Genomic DNA, 17,848 nt, shown 5'->3' on the forward strand with positions numbered 1-17,848 from the left:
TTGATTCCACCACTGCCTGATTAAAGATTTGTAAATACATTTTACAAAGTTCACTGAGGTGCCATATGCAAGTAAATCGAAGGTCTTTTCTTTTCTCAGATTTGATACCACTGTATGTAAGTTCATTGGTGCATAAAAACCTTAAGTATGGATGAGCCTAAATCTTGAATTGTGAATGTCATGCAATTTGCCAATTTTGTTTGAATATCTTCCACCAATGGTGCTACAGCGCAGGCTATAAATATCTTTCAAACAGTTGTTGTGATTTCCATATTGTCCACTATATGCATTCGAAAAGAGCTCAAGCATTGGTGGTATAGTGGTGAGCATAGCTGCCTTCCAAGCTGTTGACCTGGGTTCGATTCCCGGCCAATGCATCCTTTTCCTTATGTGCTGTTTTCGCACTTATAGTTGTTGCTTAAGATATGCTCAGATGACAAGGTCCATAGAAAATGTTAAAATCTTTGTAGAAATCATGATTCATTCTTAGCAGATGACTTTTGATTCCACCACTGCCTGATTAAAGATTTGTAAATACATTTTACACAGTTCACTGAGGTGCCATATGCAAGTAAATCGAAGGTCTTTTCTTTTCTCAGTTTTGATACCACTGTATGTCAGTTCAATGGTGCATAAAAACCTTAAGTATGGATGAGCCTAAATCTTGAATTGTGAATGTCATGCAATTTGCCAATTTTGTTTGAATATCTTCCACCAATGGTGCTACAGCGCAGGCTATAAATATCTTTCAAACAGTTGTTGTGATTTCCATATTGGCCACTATATGCAATCGAATATAGCTCAAGCATTGGTGGTATAGTGGTGAGCATAGCTGCCTTCCAAGCAGTTGACCCGGGTTCGATTCCCGGCCAATGCATCCTTTTCCTTATGTGCTGTTTTCGCACTTATAGTTGTTGCTTAAGATATGCTCAGATGACAAGGTCCATAGAAAATGTTAAAATCTTTGTAGAAATCATGATTCCTTCTTAGCAGATGACTTTTTATTCCACCACTGCCTGATTAAAGATTTGTAAATACATTTTACAAAGTTCACTGAGGTGCCATATGCAAGTAAATCGAAGGTCTTTTCTTTTCTCAGTTTTGATACCACTGTATGTCAGTTCAATGGTGCATAAAAACTTTAAGTATGAATGAGCCTAAATCTTGAATTGTGAATGTCATGCAATTTGCCAATTTTGTTTGAATATCTTCCACCAATGGTGCTACAGCGCAGGCTATAAATATCTTTCAAACAGTTGTTGTGATTTCCATATTGGCCACTATATGTAATCGAAAAGAGCTCAAGCATTGGTGGTATAGTGGTGAGCATAGCTGCCTTCCAAGCTGTTGACCCGGGTTCGATTCCCGGCCAATGCAGCCTTTTCCTTATGTGCTGTTTTCGCACTTATAGTTGTTGCTTAAGATATGCTCAGATGACAAGGTCCATAGAAAATGTTAAAATCTTTGTAGAAATCATGATTCCTTCTTAGCAGATGACTTTTTATTCCACAACTGCCTGATTAAAGATTTGTAAATACATTTTACAAAGTTCACTGAGGTGCCATATGCAAGTAAATCGAAGGTCTTTTCTTTTCTCAGTTTTGATACCACTGTATGTCAGTTCAATGGTGCATAAAAACCTTAAGTATGAATGAGCCTAAATCTTGAATTGTGAATGTCATGCAATTTGCCAATTTTGTTTGAATATCTTCCACCAATGGTGCTACAGCGCAGGCTATAAATATCTTTCAAACAGTTGTTGTGATTTCCATATTGGCCACTATATGTAATCGAAAAGAGCTCAAGCATTGGTGGTATAGTGGTGAGCATAGCTGCCTTCCAAGCTGTTGACCCGGGTTCGATTCCCGGCCAATGCATCCTTTTCATTATGTGCTGTTTTCGCACTTATAGTTGTTGCTTAAGATATGCTCAGATGACAAGGTCCATAGAAAATGTTAAAATCTTTGTAGAATTCATTCTTAGCAGATGACTTTTGATTCCACCACTGCCTGATTAAAGATTTGTAAATACATTTTACACAGTTCACTGAGGTGCCATATGCAAGTAAATCGAAGGTCTTTTCTTTTCTCAGTTTTGATACCACTGTATGTCAGTTCAATGGTGCATAAAAACCTTAAGTATGGATGAGCCTAAATCTTGAATTGTGAATGTCATGCAATTTGCCAATTTTGTTTGAATATCTTCCACCAATGGTGCTACAGCGCAGGCTATAAATATCTTTCAAACAGTTGTTGTGATTTCCATATTGGCCACTATATGCAATCGAAAATAGCTCAAGCATTGGTGGTATAGTGGTGAGCATAGCTGCATTCCAAGCAGTTGACCCGGGTTCGATTCCCGGCCAATGCATCCTTTTCCTTATGTGCTGTTTTCGCACTTATAGTTGTTGCTTAAGATATGCTCAGATGACAAGGTCCATAGAAAATGTTAAAATCTTTGTAGAAATCATTATTCCTTCTTAGCAGATGACTTTTTATTCCACCACTGCCTGATTAAAGATTTGTAAATACATTTTACACAGTTCACTGAGGTGCCATATGCAAGTAAATCGAAGGTCTTTTCTTTTCTCAGTTTTGATACCACTGTATTTCAGTTCAATGGTGCATAAAAACCTTAAGTATGGATGAGCCTAAATCTTGAATTGTGAATGTCATGCAATTTGCCAATTTTGTTTGAATATCTTCCACCAATGGTGCTACAGCGCAGGCTATAAATATCTTTCAAACAGTTGTTGTGATTTCCATATTGGCCACTATATGCAATCGAAAATAGCTCAAGCATTGGTGGTATAGTGGTGAGCATAGCTGCATTCCAAGCAGTTGACCCGTGTTCGATTCCCGGCCAATGCATCCTTTTCCTTACGTGCTGTTTTCGCACTTATAGTTGTTGCTTAAGATATGCTCAGATGACAAGGTCCATAGAAAATGTTAAAATCTTTGTAGAAATCATTATTCCTTCTTAGCAGATGACTTTTTATTCCACCACTGCCTGATTAAAGATTTGTAAATACATTTTACAAAGTTCACTGAGGTGCCATATGCAAGTAAATCGAAGGTCTTTTCTTTTCTCAGTTTTGATACCACTGTATGTCAGTTCAATGGTGCATAAAAACCTTAAGTATGGATGAGCCTAAATCTTGAATTGTGAATGTCATGCAATTTGCCAATTTTGTTTGAATATCTTCCACCAATGGTGCTACAGCGCAGGCTATAAATATCTTTCAAACAGTTGTTGTGATTTCCATATTGGCCACTATATGCATTTGAAAAAAGCTCAAGCATTGGTGGTATAGTGGTGAGCATAGCTGCCTTCCAAGCAGTTAACCCGGGTTCGATTCCCGGCCAATGCATCCTTTTCCTTATGTGCTGTTTTCGCACTTATAGTTGTTGCTTAAGATATGCTCAGATGACAAGGTCCATAGAAAATGTTAAAATCTTTGTAGAATTCATTCTTAGCAGATGACTTTTGATTCCACCACTGCCTGATTAAAGATTTGTAAATACATTTTACACAGTTCACTGAGGTGCCATATGCAAGTAAATCGAAGGTCTTTTCTTTTCTCAGTTTTGATACCACTGTATGTCAGTTCAATGGTGCATAAAAACCTTAAGTATGGATGAGCCTAAATCTTGAATTGTGAATGTCATGCAATTTGCCAATTTTGTTTGAATATCTTCCACCAATGGTGCTACAGCGCAGGCTATAAATATCTTTCAAACAGTTGTTGTGATTTCCATATTGGCCACTATATGCAATAGAAACGAGCTCAAGCATTAGTGGTATAGTGGTGAGCATAGCTGCCTTCCAAGCAGTTGACCCGGGTTCGATTCCCGGCCAATGCATCCTTTTCCTTATGTGCTGTTTTCGCACTTATAGTTGTTGCTTAAGATATGCTCAGATGACAAGGTCCATAGAAAATGTTAAAATCTTTGTAGAAATCATGATTCCTTCTTAGCAGATGACTTTTGATTCCACCATTGCATGATTAAAGATTTGTAAACACATTTTACAAAGTTCACTGAGGTGCCATATGCAAGTACATCAAAGGTCTTTTCTTTTCTCAGTTTTGATACCACTGTATGTCAGTTCAATGGTGCATAAAAACCTTAAGTATGGATGAGCCTAAATCTTGAATTGTGAATGTCATGCAATTTGCCAATTTTGTTTGAATATCTTCCACCAATGGTGCTACAGCGCAGGCTATAAATATCTTTCAAACAGTTGTTGTGATTTCCATATTGGCCACTATATGCATTTGAACAGTGCTCAAGCATTGGTGGTATAGTGGTGAGCATAGCTGCCTTCCAAGCAGTTGACCCGGATTCGATTCCCGGCCAATGCATCCATTTCCTTATGTGCTGTTTTCGCACTTATAGTTGTTGCTTAAGATATGCTCAGATGACAAGGTCCATAGAAAATGTTAAAATCTTTGTAGAAATCATGATTCCTTCTTAGCAGATGACTTTTTATTCCACCACTGCCTGATTAAAGATTTGTAAATACATTTTACAAAGTTCACTGAGGTGCCATATGCAAGTAAATCGAAGGTCTTTTCTTTTCTCAGTTTTGATACCACTGTATGTCAGTTCAATGGTGCATAAAAACTTTAAGTATGAATGAGCCTAAATCTTGAATTGTGAATGTCATGCAATTTGCCAATTTTGTTTGAATATCTTCCACCAATGGTGCTACAGCGCAGGCTATAAATATCTTTCAAACAGTTGTTGTGATTTCCATATTGGCCACTATATGTAATCGAAAAGAGCTCAAGCATTGGTGGTATAGTGGTGAGCATAGCTGCCTTCCAAGCTGTTGACCCGGGTTCGATTCCCGGCCAATGCATCCTTTTCCTTATGTGCTGTTTTCGCACTTATAGTTGTTGCTTAAGATATGCTCAGATGACAAGGTCCATAGAAAATGTTAAAATCTTTGTAGAAATCATGATTCCTTCTTAGCAGATGACTTTTTATTCCACAACTGCCTGATTAAAGATTTGTAAATACATTTTACAAAGTTCACTGAGGTGCCATATGCAAGTAAATCGAAGGTCTTTTCTTTTCTCAGTTTTGATACCACTGTATGTCAGTTCAATGGTGCATAAAAACCTTAAGTATGAATGAGCCTAAATCTTGAATTGTGAATGTCATGCAATTTGCCAATTTTGTTTGAATATCTTCCACCAATGGTGCTACAGCGCAGGCTATAAATATCTTTCAAACAGTTGTTGTGATTTCCATATTGGCCACTATATGTAATCGAAAAGAGCTCAAGCATTGGTGGTATAGTGGTGAGCATAGCTGCCTTCCAAGCTGTTGACCCGGGTTCGATTCCCGGCCAATGCATCCTTTTCATTATGTGCTGTTTTCGCACTTATAGTTGTTGCTTAAGATATGCTCAGATGACAAGGTCCATAGAAAATGTTAAAATCTTTGTAGAATTCATTCTTAGCAGATGACTTTTGATTCCACCACTGCCTGATTAAAGATTTGTAAATACATTTTACACAGTTCACTGAGGTGCCATATGCAAGTAAATCGAAGGTCTTTTCTTTTCTCAGTTTTGATACCACTGTATGTCAGTTCAATGGTGCATAAAAACCTTAAGTATGGATGAGCCTAAATCTTGAATTGTGAATGTCATGCAATTTGCCAATTTTGTTTGAATATCTTCCACCAATGGTGCTACAGCGCAGGCTATAAATATCTTTCAAACAGTTGTTGTGATTTCCATATTGGCCACTATATGCAATCGAAAATAGCTCAAGCATTGGTGGTATAGTGGTGAGCATAGCTGCATTCCAAGCAGTTGACCCGGGTTCGATTCCCGGCCAATGCATCCTTTTCCTTATGTGCTGTTTTCGCACTTATAGTTGTTGCTTAAGATATGCTCAGATGACAAGGTCCATAGAAAATGTTAAAATCTTTGTAGAAATCATTATTCCTTCTTAGCAGATGACTTTTTATTCCACCACTGCCTGATTAAAGATTTGTAAATACATTTTACACAGTTCACTGAGGTGCCATATGCAAGTAAATCGAAGGTCTTTTCTTTTCTCAGTTTTGATACCACTGTATTTCAGTTCAATGGTGCATAAAAACCTTAAGTATGGATGAGCCTAAATCTTGAATTGTGAATGTCATGCAATTTGCCAATTTTGTTTGAATATCTTCCACCAATGGTGCTACAGCGCAGGCTATAAATATCTTTCAAACAGTTGTTGTGATTTCCATATTGGCCACTATATGCAATCGAAAATAGCTCAAGCATTGGTGGTATAGTGGTGAGCATAGCTGCATTCCAAGCAGTTGACCCGTGTTCGATTCCCGGCCAATGCATCCTTTTCCTTACGTGCTGTTTTCGCACTTATAGTTGTTGCTTAAGATATGCTCAGATGACAAGGTCCATAGAAAATGTTAAAATCTTTGTAGAAATCATTATTCCTTCTTAGCAGATGACTTTTTATTCCACCACTGCCTGATTAAAGATTTGTAAATACATTTTACAAAGTTCACTGAGGTGCCATATGCAAGTAAATCGAAGGTCTTTTCTTTTCTCAGTTTTGATACCACTGTATGTCAGTTCAATGGTGCATAAAAACCTTAAGTATGGATGAGCCTAAATCTTGAATTGTGAATGTCATGCAATTTGCCAATTTTGTTTGAATATCTTCCACCAATGGTGCTACAGCGCAGGCTATAAATATCTTTCAAACAGTTGTTGTGATTTCCATATTGGCCACTATATGCATTTGAAAAAAGCTCAAGCATTGGTGGTATAGTGGTGAGCATAGCTGCCTTCCAAGCAGTTAACCCGGGTTCGATTCCCGGCCAATGCATCCTTTTCCTTATGTGCTGTTTTCGCACTTATAGTTGTTGCTTAAGATATGCTCAGATGACAAGGTCCATAGAAAATGTTAAAATCTTTGTAGAAATCATGATTCCTTCTTAGCAGATGACTTTTGATTCCACCACTGCCTGATTAAAGATTTATAAATACATTTTACAAAGTTCACTGAGGTGCCATATGCAAGTAAATCGAAGGTCTTTTCTTTTCTCAGTTTTGATACCACTGTATGTCAGTTCAATGGTGCATAAAAACCTTAAGTATGGATGAGCCTAAATCTTGAATTGTGAATGTCATGCAATTTGCCAATTTTGTTTGAATATCTTCCACCAATGGTGCTACAGCGCAGGCTATAAATATCTTTCAAACAGTTGTTGTGATTTCCATATTGGCCACTATATGTAATCGAAAAGAGCTCAAGCATTGGTGGTATAGTGGTGAGCATAGCTGCCTTCCAAGCAGTTAACCTGGGTTTGATTCCCGGTCAATGCATCCTTTTCCTTATGTGCTGTTTTCGCACTTATAGTTGTTGCTTAAGATATGCTCAGATGACAAGGTCCATAGAAAATGTTAAAATCTTTGTAGAAATCATGATTCATTCTTAGCAGATGACTTTTGATTCCACCACTGCCTGATTAAAGATTTGTAAATACATTTTACACAGTTCACTGAGGTGCCATATGCAAGTAAATCGAAGGTCTTTTCTTTTCTCAGTTTTGATACCACTGTATGTCAGTTCAATGGTGCATAAAAACCTTAAGTATGGATGAGCCTAAATCTTGAATTGTGAATGTCATGCAATTTGCCAATTTTGTTTGAATATCTTCCACCAATGGTGCTACAGCGCAGGCTATAAATATCTTTCAAACAGTTGTTGTGATTTCCATATTGGCCACTATATGCAATAGAAACGAGCTCAAGCATTAGTGGTATAGTGGTGAGCATAGCTGCCTTCCAAGCAGTTGACCCGGGTTCGATTCCCGGCCAATGCATCCTTTTCCTTATGTGCTGTTTTCGCACTTATAGTTGTTGCTTAAGATATGCTCAGATGACAAGGTCCATAGAAAATGTTAAAATCTTTGTAGAAATCATGATTCCTTCTTAGCAGATGACTTTTGATTCCACCATTGCATGATTAAAGATTTGTAAACACATTTTACAAAGTTCACTGAGGTGCCATATGCAAGTACATCAAAGGTCTTTTCTTTTCTCAGTTTTGATACCACTGTATGTCAGTTCAATGGTGCATAAAAACCTTAAGTATGGATGAGCCTAAATCTTGAATTGTGAATGTCATGCAATTTGCCAATTTTGTTTGAATATCTTCCACCAATGGTGCTACAGCGCAGGCTATAAATATCTTTCAAACAGTTGTTGTGATTTCCATATTGGCCACTATATGCATTTGAACAGTGCTCAAGCATTGGTGGTATAGTGGTGAGCATAGCTGCCTTCCAAGCAGTTGACCCGGATTCGATTCCCGGCCAATGCATCCTTTTCCTTATGTGCTGTTTTCGCACTTATAGTTGTTGCTTAAGATATGCTCAGATGACAAGGTCCATAGAAAATGTTAAAATCTTTGTAGAAATCATGATTCCTTCTTAGCAGATGACTTTTGATTCCACCACTGCCTGATTAAAGATTTGTAAATACATTTTACAAAGTTCACTGAGGTGCCATATGCAAGTAAATCGAAGGTCTTTTCTTTTCTCAGATTTGATACCACTGTATGTAAGTTCATTGGTGCATAAAAACCTTTTAGTATGGATGAGCCTAAATCTTGAATTGTGAATGTCATGCAATTTGCCAATTTTGTTTGAATATCTTCCACCAATGGTGCTACAGCGCAGGCTATAAATATCTTTCAAACAGTTGTTGTGATTTCCATATTGGCCACTATATGCATTCGAAAAGAGCTCAAGCATTGGTGGTATAGTGGTGAGCATAGCTGCCTTCCAAGCTGTTGACCTGGGTTCGATTCCCGGCCAATGCATCCTTTTCCTTATGTGCTGTTTTCGCACTTATAGTTGTTGCTTAAGATATGCTCAGATGACAAGGTCCATAGAAAATGTTAAAATCTTTGTAGAAATCATGATTCATTCTTAGCAGATGACTTTTGATTCCACCACTGCCTGATTAAAGATTTGTAAATACATTTTACACAGTTCACTGAGGTGCCATATGCAAGTAAATCGAAGGTCTTTTCTTTTCTCAGTTTTGATACCACTGTATGTCAGTTCAATGGTGCATAAAAACCTTAAGTATGGATGAGCCTAAATCTTGAATTGTGAATGTCATGCAATTTGCCAATTTTGTTTGAATATCTTCCACCAATGGTGCTACAGCGCAGGCTATAAATATCTTTCAAACAGTTGTTGTGATTTCCATATTGGCCACTATATGCAATCGAAAATAGCTCAAGCATTGGTGGTATAGTGGTGAGCATAGCTGCCTTCCAAGCAGTTGACCCGGGTTCGATTCCCGGCCAATGCATCCTTTTCCTTATGTGCTGTTTTCGCACTTATAGTTGTTGCTTAAGATATGCTCAGATGACAAGGTCCATAGAAAATGTTAAAATCTTTGTAGAAATCATGATTCCTTCTTAGCAGATGACTTTTTATTCCACCACTGCCTGATTAAAGATTTGTAAATACATTTTACAAAGTTCACTGAGGTGCCATATGCAAGTAAATCGAAGGTCTTTTCTTTTCTCAGTTTTGATACCACTGTATGTCAGTTCAATGGTGCATAAAAACCTTAAGTATGAATGAGCCTAAATCTTGAATTGTGAATGTCATGCAATTTGCCAATTTTGTTTGAATATCTTCCACCAATGGTGCTACAGCGCAGGCTATAAATATCTTTCAAACAGTTGTTGTGATTTCCATATTGGCCACTATATGTAATCGAAAAGAGCTCAAGCATTGGTGGTATAGTGGTGAGCATAGCTGCCTTCCAAGCTGTTGACCAGGGTTTGATTCCCGGCCAATGCATCCTTTTCCTTATGTGCTGTTTTCGCACTTATAGTTGTTGCTTAAGATATGCTCAGATGACAAGGTCCATAGAAAATGTTAAAATCTTTGTAGAAATCATGATTCCTTCTTAGCAGATGACTTTTTATTCCACCACTGCCTGATTAAAGATTTGTAAATACATTTTACAAAGTTCACTGAGGTGCCATATGCAAGTAAATCGAAGGTCTTTTCTTTTCTCAGTTTTGATACCACTGTATGTCAGTTCAATGGTGCATAAAAACCTTAAGTATGAATGAGCCTAAATCTTGAATTGTGAATGTCATGCAATTTGCCAATTTTGTTTGAATATCTTCCACCAATGGTGCTACAGCGCAGGCTATAAATATCTTTCAAACAGTTGTTGTGATTTCCATATTGGCCACTATATGTAATCGAAAAGAGCTCAAGCATTGGTGGTATAGTGGTGAGCATAGCTGCCTTCCAAGCTGTTGACCCGGGTTCGATTCCCGGCCAATGCATCCTTTTCATTATGTGCTGTTTTCGCACTTATAGTTGTTGCTTAAGATATGCTCAGATGACAAGGTCCATAGAAAATGTTAAAATCTTTGTAGAATTCATTCTTAGCAGATGACTTTTGATTCCACCACTGCCTGATTAAAGATTTGTAAATACATTTTACACAGTTCACTGAGGTGCCATATGCAAGTAAATCGAAGGTCTTTTCTTTTCTCAGTTTTGATACCACTGTATGTCAGTTCAATGGTGCATAAAAACCTTAAGTATGGATGAGCCTAAATCTTGAATTGTGAATGTCATGCAATTTGCCAATTTTGTTTGAATATCTTCCACCAATGGTGCTACAGCGCAGGCTATAAATATCTTTCAAACAGTTGTTGTGATTTCCATATTGGCCACTATATGCAATCGAAAATAGCTCAAGCATTGGTGGTATAGTGGTGAGCATAGCTGCATTCCAAGCAGTTGACCCGGGTTCGATTCCCGGCCAATGCATCCTTTTCCTTATGTGCTGTTTTCGCACTTATAGTTGTTGCTTAAGATATGCTCAGATGACAAGGTCCATAGAAAATGTTAAAATCTTTGTAGAAATCATGATTCCTTCTTAGCAGATGACTTTTGATTCCACCACTGCCTGATTAAAGATTTGTAAATACATTTTACAAAGTTCACTGAGGTGCCATATGCAAGTAAATCGAAGGTCTTTTCTTTTCTCAGTTTTGATACCACTGTATGTCAGTTCATTGGTGCATAAAAACCTTAAGTATGGATGAGCCTAAATCTTGAATTGTGAATGTCATGCAATTTGCCAATTTTGTTTGAATATCTTCCACCAATGGTGCTACAGCGCAGGCTATAAATATCTTTCAAACAGTTGTTGTGATTTCCATATTGGCCACTATATGCAATCAAAAATAGCTCAAGCATTGGTGGTATAGTGGTGAGCTTAGCTGCCTTCCAAGCAGTTGACCCGGGTTCGATTCCCGGCCAATGCATACTTTTCCTTATGTGCTGTTTTCGCACTTATAGTTGTTGCTTAAGATATGCTCAGATGACAAGGTCCATAGAAAATGTTAAAATCTTTGTAGAAATCATGATTCCTTCTTAGCAGATGACTTTTGATTCCACCACTGCCTGATTAAAGATTTGTAAATACATTTTACAAAGTTCACTGAGGTGCCATATGCAAGTAAATCAAAGGTCTTTTCTTTTCTGAGTTTTGATACCACTGTATATCAGTTCAATGGTGCATAAAAACCTTAAGTATGGATGAGCCTAAATCTTGAATTGTGAATGTCATGCAATTTGCCAATTTTGTTTGAATATCTACCACCAATGGTGCTACAGCGCAGGCTATAAAAATCTTTCAAACAGTTGTTGTGATTTCCATATTGGCCACTATATGCGTTTGAAAAGTGCTCAAGCATTGGTGGTATAGTGGTGAGCATAGCTGCCTTCCAAGCAGTTGACCCAGGTTCGATTCCCGGCCAATGCATCCTTTTCCTTATGTGTTGTTTTCGCACTTATAGTTGTTGCTTAAGATATGCTCAGATGACAAGGTCCATAGAAAATGTTAAAATCTTTGTAGAAATTATGATTCCTTCTTAGCAGATGACTTTTGATTCCACCACTGCCTGATTAAAGATTTGTAAATACATTTTACACAGTTCACTGAGGTGCCATATGCAAGTAAATCGAAGGTCTTTTCTTTTCTCAGTTTTGATACCACTGTATGTCAGTTCAATGGTGCATAAAAACCTTAAGTATGGATGAGCCTAAATCTTGAATTGTGAATGTCATGCAATTTGCCAATTTTGTTTGAATATCTTCCACCAATGGTGCTACAGCGCAGGCTATAAAAATCTTTCAAACAGTTGTTGTGATTTCCATATTGGCCACTATATGTAATCGAAAAGAGCTCAAGCATTGGTGGTATAGTGGTGAGCATAGCTGCCTTCCAAGCAGTTGACCCGGGTTCGATTCCCGGCCAATGCATCCTTTTCCTTATGTGCTGTTTTCGCACTTATAGTTGTTGCTTAAGATATGCTCAGATGACAAGGTCCATAGAAAATTTTAAAATCTTTGTAGAAATCATGATTCCTTCTTAGCAGATGACTTTTGATTCCACCACTGCCTGATTAAAGATTTGTAAATACATTTTACAAAGTTCACTGAGGTGCCATATGCAAGTAAATCGAAGGTCTTTTCTTTTCTCAGTTTTGATACCACTGTATGTCAGTTCATTGGTGCATAAAAACCTTAAGTATGGATGAGCCTAAATCTTGAATTGTGAATGTCATGCAATTTGCCAATTTTGTTTGAATATCTTCCACCAATGGTGCTACAGCGCAGGCTATAAATATCTTTCAAACAGTTGTTGTGATTTCCATATTGGCCACTATATGTAATCGAAAAGAGCTCAAGCATTGGTGGTATAGTGGTGAGCATAGCTGCCTTCCAAGCAGTTGACCCGGGTTCGATTCCCGGCCAATGCATCCTTTTCCTTATGTGCTGTTTTCGCACTTATAGTTGTTGCTTAAGATATGCTCAGATGACAAGGTCCATAGAAAATGTTAAAATCTTTGTAGAAATCATGATTCCTTCTTAGCAGATGACTTTTGATTCCACCACTGCCTGATTAAAGATTTGTAAATACATTTTACAAAGTTCACTGAGGTGCCATATGCAAGTAAATCGAAGGTCTTTTCTTTTCTCAGTTTTGATACCACTGTATGTCAGTTCATTGGTGCATAAAAACCTTAAGTATGGATGAGCCTAAATCTTGAATTGTGAATGTCATGCAATTTGCCAATTTTGTTTGAATATCTTCCACCAATGGTGCTACAGCGCAGGCTATAAATATCTTTCAAACAGTTGTTGTGATTTCCATATTGGCCACTATATGCAATCGAAAATAGCTCAAGCATTGGTGGTATAGTGGTGAGCTTAGCTGCCTTCCAAGCAGTTGACCCGGGTTCGATTCCCGGCCAATGCATACTTTTCCTTATGTGCTGTTTTCGCACTTATAGTTGTTGCTTAAGATATGCTCAGATGACAAGGTCCATAGAAAATGTTAAAATCTTTGTAGAAATCATGATTCCTTCTTAGCAGATGACTTTTGATTCCACCACTGCCTGATTAAAGATTTGTAAATACATTTTACAAAGTTCACTGAGGTGCCATATGCAAGTAAATCAAAGGTCTTTTCTTTTCTGAGTTTTGATACCACTGTATATCAGTTCAATGGTGCATAAAAACCTTAAGTATGGATGAGCCTAAATCTTGAATTGTGAATGTCATGCAATTTGCCAATTTTGTTTGAATATCTACCACCAATGGTGCTACAGCGCAGGCTATAAAAATCTTTCAAACAGTTGTTGTGATTTCCATATTGGCCACTATATGCGTTTGAAAAGTGCTCAAGCATTGGTGGTATAGTGGTGAGCATAGCTGCCTTCCAAGCAGTTGACCCAGGTTCGATTCCCGGCCAATGCATCCTTTTCCTTATGTGTTGTTTTCGCACTTATAGTTGTTGCTTAAGATATGCTCAGATGACAAGGTCCATAGAAAATGTTAAAATCTTTGTAGAAATTATGATTCCTTCTTAGCAGATGACTTTTGATTCCACCACTGCCTGATTAAAGATTTGTAAATACATTTTACACAGTTCACTGAGGTGCCATATGCAAGTAAATCGAAGGTCTTTTCTTTTCTCAGTTTTGATACCACTGTATGTCAGTTCAATGGTGCATAAAAACCTTAAGTATGGATGAGCCTAAATCTTGAATTGTGAATGTCATGCAATTTGCCAATTTTGTTTGAATATCTTCCACCAATGGTGCTACAGCGCAGGCTATAAAAATCTTTCAAACAGTTGTTGTGATTTCCATATTGGCCACTATATGTAATCGAAAAGAGCTCAAGCATTGGTGGTATAGTGGTGAGCATAGCTTCCTTCCAAGCAGTTGACCCGGGTTCGATTCCCGGCCAATGCATCCTTTTCCTTATGTGCTGTTTTCGCACTTATAGTTGTTGCTTAAGATATGCTCAGATGACAAGGTCCATAGAAAATGTTAAAATCTTTGTAGAAATCATGATTCATTCTTAGCAGATGACTTTTGATTCCACCACTGCCTGATTAAAGATTTGTAAATACATTTTACACAGTTCACTGAGGTGCCATATGCAAGTAAATCGAAGGTCTTTTCTTTTCTCAGTTTTGATACCACTGTATGTCAGTTCAATGGTGCATAAAAACCTTAAGTATGGATGAGCCTAAATCTTGAATTGTGAATGTCATGCAATTTGCCAATTTTGTTTGAATATCTTCCACCAATGGTGCTACAGCGCAGGCTATAAATATCTTTCAAACAGTTGTTGTGATTTCCATATTGGCCACTATATGTAATCGAAAAGAGCTCAAGCATTGGTGGTATAGTGGTGAGCATAGCTGCCTTCCAAGCAGTTGACCCGGGTTCGATTCCCGGCCAATGCATCCTTTTCCTTATGTGCTGTTTTCGCACTTATAGTTGTTGCTTAAGATATGCTCAGATGACAAGGTCCATAGAAAATGTTAAAATCTTTGTAGAAATCATGATTCATTCTTAGCAGATGACTTTTGATTCCACCATTGCATGATTAAAGATTTGTAAACACATTTTACAAAGTTCACTGAGGTGCCATATGCAAGTACATCAAAGGTCTTTTCTTTTCTCAGTTTTGATACCACTGTATATCAGTTCAATGGTGCATAAAAACCTTAAGTATGGATGAGCCTAAATCTTGAATTGTGAATGTCATGCAATTTGCCAATTTTGTTTGAATATCTACCACCAATGGTGCTACAGCGCAGGCTATAAAAATCTTTCAAACAGTTGTTGTGATTTCCATATTGGCCACTATATGCATTTGAACAGTGCTCAAGCATTGGTGGTATAGTGGTGAGCATAGCTCCTTCCAAGCAGTTGACCCGGGTTCGATTCCCGGCCAATGCATCCTTTTCCTTATGTGCTGTTTTCGCACTTATAGTTGTTGCTTAAGATATGCTCAGATGACAAGGTCCATAGAAAATGTTAAAATCTTTGTCGAAATCATGATTCCTTCTTAGCAGATGACTTTTGATTCCACCACTGCCTGATTAAAGATTTGTAAATACATTTTACACAGTTCACTGAGGTGCCATATGCAAGTAAATCGAAGGTCTTTTCTTTTCTCAGTTTTGATACCACTGTATGTCAGTTCAATGGTGCATAAAAACCTTAAGTATGGATGAGCCTAAATCTTGAATTGTGAATGTCATGCAATTTGCCAATTTTGTTTGAATATCTTCCACCAATGGTGCTACAGCGCAGGCTATAAATATCTTTCAAACAGTTGTTGTGATTTCCATATTGGCCACTATATGTAATCGAAAAGAGCTCAAGCATTGGTGGTATAGTGGTGAGCATAGCTGCCTTCCAAGCTGTTGACCCGGGTTCGATTCCCGGCCAATGCATCCTTTTCATTATGTGCTGTTTTCGCACTTATAGTTGTTGCTTAAGATATGCTCAGATGACAAGGTCCATAGAAAATGTTAAAATCTTTGTAGAAATCATGATTCATTCTTAGCAGATGACTTTTGATTCCACCACTGCCTGATTAAAGATTTGTAAATACATTTTACACAGTTCACTGAGGTGCCATATGCAAGTAAATCCAAGGTCTTTTCTTTTCTCAGTTTTGATACCACTGTATGTCAGTTCAATGGTGCATAAAAACCTTAAGTATGGATGAGCCTAAATCTTGAATTGTGAATGTCATGCAATTTGCCAATTTTGTTTGAATATCTTCCACCAATGGTGCTACAGCGCAGGCTATAAATATCTTTCAAACAGTTGTTGTGATTTCCATATTGGCCACTATATGCAATCGAAAATAGCTCAAGCATTGGTGGTATAGTGGTGAGCATAGCTGCATTCCAAGCAGTTGACCCGGGTTCGATTACCGGCCAATGCATCCTTTTCCTTATGTGCTGTTTTCGCACTTATAGTTGTTGCTTAAGATATGCTCAGATGACAAGGTCCATAGAAAATGTTAAAATCTTTGTAGAAATCATTATTCCTTCTTAGCAGATGACTTTTTATTCCACCACTGCCTGATTAAAGATTTGTAAATACATTTTACACAGTTCACTGAGGTGCCATATGCAAGTAAATCGAAGGTCTTTTCTTTTCTCAGTTTTGATACCACTGTATGTCAGTTCAATGGTGCATAAAAACCTTAAGTATGGATGAGCCTAAATCTTGAATTGTGAATGTCATGCAATTTGCCAATTTTGTTTGAATATCTTCCACCAATGGTGCTACAGCGCAGGCTATAAATATCTTTCAAACAGTTGTTGTGATTTCCATATTGGCCACTATATGCATTTGAAAAGAACTAAAGCATTGGTGGTATAGTGGTGAGCATAGCTGCCTTCCAAGCAGTTGACCCGGGTTCGATTCCCGGCCAATGCATCCTTTTCCTTATGTGCTGTTTTCGCACTTATAGTTGTTGCTTAAGATATGCTCAGATGACAAGGTCCATAGAAAATGTTAAAATCTTTGTAGAAATCATGATTCCTTCTTAGCAGATGACTTTTGATTCCACCACTGCCTGATTAAAGATTTGTAAATACATTTTACAAAGTTCACTGAGGTGCCATATGCAAGTAAATCGAAGGTCTTTTCTTTTCTCAGTTTTGATACCACTGTATGTCAGTTCATTGGTGCATAAAAACCTTAAGTATGGATGAGCCTAAATCTTGAATTGTGAATGTCATGCAATTTGCCAATTTTGTTTGAATATCTTCCACCAATGGTGCTACAGCGCAGGCTATAAATATCTTTCAAACAGTTGTTGTGATTTCCATATTGGCCACTATATGCAATCGAAAATAGCTCAAGCATTGGTGGTATAGTGGTGAGCATAGCTGCCTTCCAAGCAGTTGACCCGGGTTTGATTCCCGGCCAATGCATCCTTTTCCTTATGTGCTGTTTTCGCACTTATAGTTGTTGCTTAAGATATGCTCAGATGACAAGGTCCATAGAAAATGTTAAAATCTTTGTAGAAATCATGATTCCTTCTTAGCAGATGACTTTTTATTCCACCACTGCCTGATTAAAGATTTGTAAATACATTTTACAAAGTTCACTGAGGTGCCATATGCAAGTAAATCGAAGGTCTTTTCTTTTCTCAGTTTTGATACCACTGTATGTAAGTTCATTGGTGCATAAAAACCTTAAGTATGGATGAGCCTAAATCTTGAATTGTGAATGTCATGCAATTTGCCAATTATGTTTGAATATCTTCCACCAATGGTGCTACAGCGCAGGCTATAAATATCTTTCAAACAGTTGTTGTGATTTCCATATTGGCCACTATATGCATTCGAAAAGAGCTCAAGCATTGGTGGTATAGTGCTGAGTATAGCTGCCTTCCAAGCAGTTTATCCGGGTTCGATTCCCGGCCAATGC

General features: G+C 37.7%; 29 non-coding genes across 29 annotated transcripts; all 29 read left to right on the top strand.

Annotated features, from left to right (window-relative positions):
- The first annotated feature begins 305 nt into the window (after positions 1–305).
- Positions 306–377, top strand: TRNAG-UCC (transfer RNA glycine (anticodon UCC)). The gene has a single exon. It is a non-coding gene; the product is annotated as a tRNA-Gly (tRNA).
- A 428-nt stretch (positions 378–805) lies between these two features.
- TRNAG-UCC (transfer RNA glycine (anticodon UCC)) lies at positions 806–877 on the top strand. Its single transcript has one exon. It is a non-coding gene; the product is annotated as a tRNA-Gly (tRNA).
- A 428-nt stretch (positions 878–1,305) lies between these two features.
- On the top strand, positions 1,306–1,377 carry TRNAG-UCC (transfer RNA glycine (anticodon UCC)). Its single transcript has one exon. It is a non-coding gene; the product is annotated as a tRNA-Gly (tRNA).
- A 428-nt stretch (positions 1,378–1,805) lies between these two features.
- Positions 1,806–1,877, top strand: TRNAG-UCC (transfer RNA glycine (anticodon UCC)). The gene has a single exon. It is a non-coding gene; the product is annotated as a tRNA-Gly (tRNA).
- Positions 1,878–2,298: 421 nt separating this feature from the next.
- TRNAG-UCC (transfer RNA glycine (anticodon UCC)) lies at positions 2,299–2,370 on the top strand. Its single transcript has one exon. It is a non-coding gene; the product is annotated as a tRNA-Gly (tRNA).
- Positions 2,371–3,298: 928 nt separating this feature from the next.
- TRNAG-UCC (transfer RNA glycine (anticodon UCC)) lies at positions 3,299–3,370 on the top strand. Its single transcript has one exon. It is a non-coding gene; the product is annotated as a tRNA-Gly (tRNA).
- Positions 3,371–3,791: 421 nt separating this feature from the next.
- On the top strand, positions 3,792–3,863 carry TRNAG-UCC (transfer RNA glycine (anticodon UCC)). The gene has a single exon. It is a non-coding gene; the product is annotated as a tRNA-Gly (tRNA).
- A 428-nt stretch (positions 3,864–4,291) lies between these two features.
- On the top strand, positions 4,292–4,363 carry TRNAG-UCC (transfer RNA glycine (anticodon UCC)). Its single transcript has one exon. It is a non-coding gene; the product is annotated as a tRNA-Gly (tRNA).
- Positions 4,364–4,791: 428 nt separating this feature from the next.
- TRNAG-UCC (transfer RNA glycine (anticodon UCC)) lies at positions 4,792–4,863 on the top strand. The gene has a single exon. It is a non-coding gene; the product is annotated as a tRNA-Gly (tRNA).
- Positions 4,864–5,291: 428 nt separating this feature from the next.
- Positions 5,292–5,363, top strand: TRNAG-UCC (transfer RNA glycine (anticodon UCC)). Its single transcript has one exon. It is a non-coding gene; the product is annotated as a tRNA-Gly (tRNA).
- Positions 5,364–5,784: 421 nt separating this feature from the next.
- TRNAG-UCC (transfer RNA glycine (anticodon UCC)) lies at positions 5,785–5,856 on the top strand. The gene has a single exon. It is a non-coding gene; the product is annotated as a tRNA-Gly (tRNA).
- Positions 5,857–6,784: 928 nt separating this feature from the next.
- On the top strand, positions 6,785–6,856 carry TRNAG-UCC (transfer RNA glycine (anticodon UCC)). The gene has a single exon. It is a non-coding gene; the product is annotated as a tRNA-Gly (tRNA).
- Positions 6,857–7,784: 928 nt separating this feature from the next.
- TRNAG-UCC (transfer RNA glycine (anticodon UCC)) lies at positions 7,785–7,856 on the top strand. The gene has a single exon. It is a non-coding gene; the product is annotated as a tRNA-Gly (tRNA).
- Positions 7,857–8,284: 428 nt separating this feature from the next.
- On the top strand, positions 8,285–8,356 carry TRNAG-UCC (transfer RNA glycine (anticodon UCC)). Its single transcript has one exon. It is a non-coding gene; the product is annotated as a tRNA-Gly (tRNA).
- A 429-nt stretch (positions 8,357–8,785) lies between these two features.
- TRNAG-UCC (transfer RNA glycine (anticodon UCC)) lies at positions 8,786–8,857 on the top strand. Its single transcript has one exon. It is a non-coding gene; the product is annotated as a tRNA-Gly (tRNA).
- A 428-nt stretch (positions 8,858–9,285) lies between these two features.
- On the top strand, positions 9,286–9,357 carry TRNAG-UCC (transfer RNA glycine (anticodon UCC)). The gene has a single exon. It is a non-coding gene; the product is annotated as a tRNA-Gly (tRNA).
- Positions 9,358–10,285: 928 nt separating this feature from the next.
- On the top strand, positions 10,286–10,357 carry TRNAG-UCC (transfer RNA glycine (anticodon UCC)). The gene has a single exon. It is a non-coding gene; the product is annotated as a tRNA-Gly (tRNA).
- A 421-nt stretch (positions 10,358–10,778) lies between these two features.
- On the top strand, positions 10,779–10,850 carry TRNAG-UCC (transfer RNA glycine (anticodon UCC)). Its single transcript has one exon. It is a non-coding gene; the product is annotated as a tRNA-Gly (tRNA).
- A 428-nt stretch (positions 10,851–11,278) lies between these two features.
- TRNAG-UCC (transfer RNA glycine (anticodon UCC)) lies at positions 11,279–11,350 on the top strand. The gene has a single exon. It is a non-coding gene; the product is annotated as a tRNA-Gly (tRNA).
- Positions 11,351–11,778: 428 nt separating this feature from the next.
- TRNAG-UCC (transfer RNA glycine (anticodon UCC)) lies at positions 11,779–11,850 on the top strand. The gene has a single exon. It is a non-coding gene; the product is annotated as a tRNA-Gly (tRNA).
- A 428-nt stretch (positions 11,851–12,278) lies between these two features.
- TRNAG-UCC (transfer RNA glycine (anticodon UCC)) lies at positions 12,279–12,350 on the top strand. Its single transcript has one exon. It is a non-coding gene; the product is annotated as a tRNA-Gly (tRNA).
- Positions 12,351–12,778: 428 nt separating this feature from the next.
- Positions 12,779–12,850, top strand: TRNAG-UCC (transfer RNA glycine (anticodon UCC)). Its single transcript has one exon. It is a non-coding gene; the product is annotated as a tRNA-Gly (tRNA).
- A 428-nt stretch (positions 12,851–13,278) lies between these two features.
- TRNAG-UCC (transfer RNA glycine (anticodon UCC)) lies at positions 13,279–13,350 on the top strand. Its single transcript has one exon. It is a non-coding gene; the product is annotated as a tRNA-Gly (tRNA).
- Positions 13,351–13,778: 428 nt separating this feature from the next.
- On the top strand, positions 13,779–13,850 carry TRNAG-UCC (transfer RNA glycine (anticodon UCC)). The gene has a single exon. It is a non-coding gene; the product is annotated as a tRNA-Gly (tRNA).
- A 428-nt stretch (positions 13,851–14,278) lies between these two features.
- TRNAG-UCC (transfer RNA glycine (anticodon UCC)) lies at positions 14,279–14,350 on the top strand. The gene has a single exon. It is a non-coding gene; the product is annotated as a tRNA-Gly (tRNA).
- Positions 14,351–14,778: 428 nt separating this feature from the next.
- On the top strand, positions 14,779–14,850 carry TRNAG-UCC (transfer RNA glycine (anticodon UCC)). The gene has a single exon. It is a non-coding gene; the product is annotated as a tRNA-Gly (tRNA).
- Positions 14,851–15,777: 927 nt separating this feature from the next.
- TRNAG-UCC (transfer RNA glycine (anticodon UCC)) lies at positions 15,778–15,849 on the top strand. Its single transcript has one exon. It is a non-coding gene; the product is annotated as a tRNA-Gly (tRNA).
- Positions 15,850–16,777: 928 nt separating this feature from the next.
- Positions 16,778–16,849, top strand: TRNAG-UCC (transfer RNA glycine (anticodon UCC)). The gene has a single exon. It is a non-coding gene; the product is annotated as a tRNA-Gly (tRNA).
- A 428-nt stretch (positions 16,850–17,277) lies between these two features.
- On the top strand, positions 17,278–17,349 carry TRNAG-UCC (transfer RNA glycine (anticodon UCC)). The gene has a single exon. It is a non-coding gene; the product is annotated as a tRNA-Gly (tRNA).
- Positions 17,350–17,848: the final 499 nt, after the last annotated feature.

Source organism: Pseudophryne corroboree, chromosome 4 (genome assembly GCF_028390025.1).
Source record: "Pseudophryne corroboree isolate aPseCor3 chromosome 4, aPseCor3.hap2, whole genome shotgun sequence".
NCBI lineage: Eukaryota > Metazoa > Chordata > Amphibia > Anura > Myobatrachidae > Pseudophryne > Pseudophryne corroboree.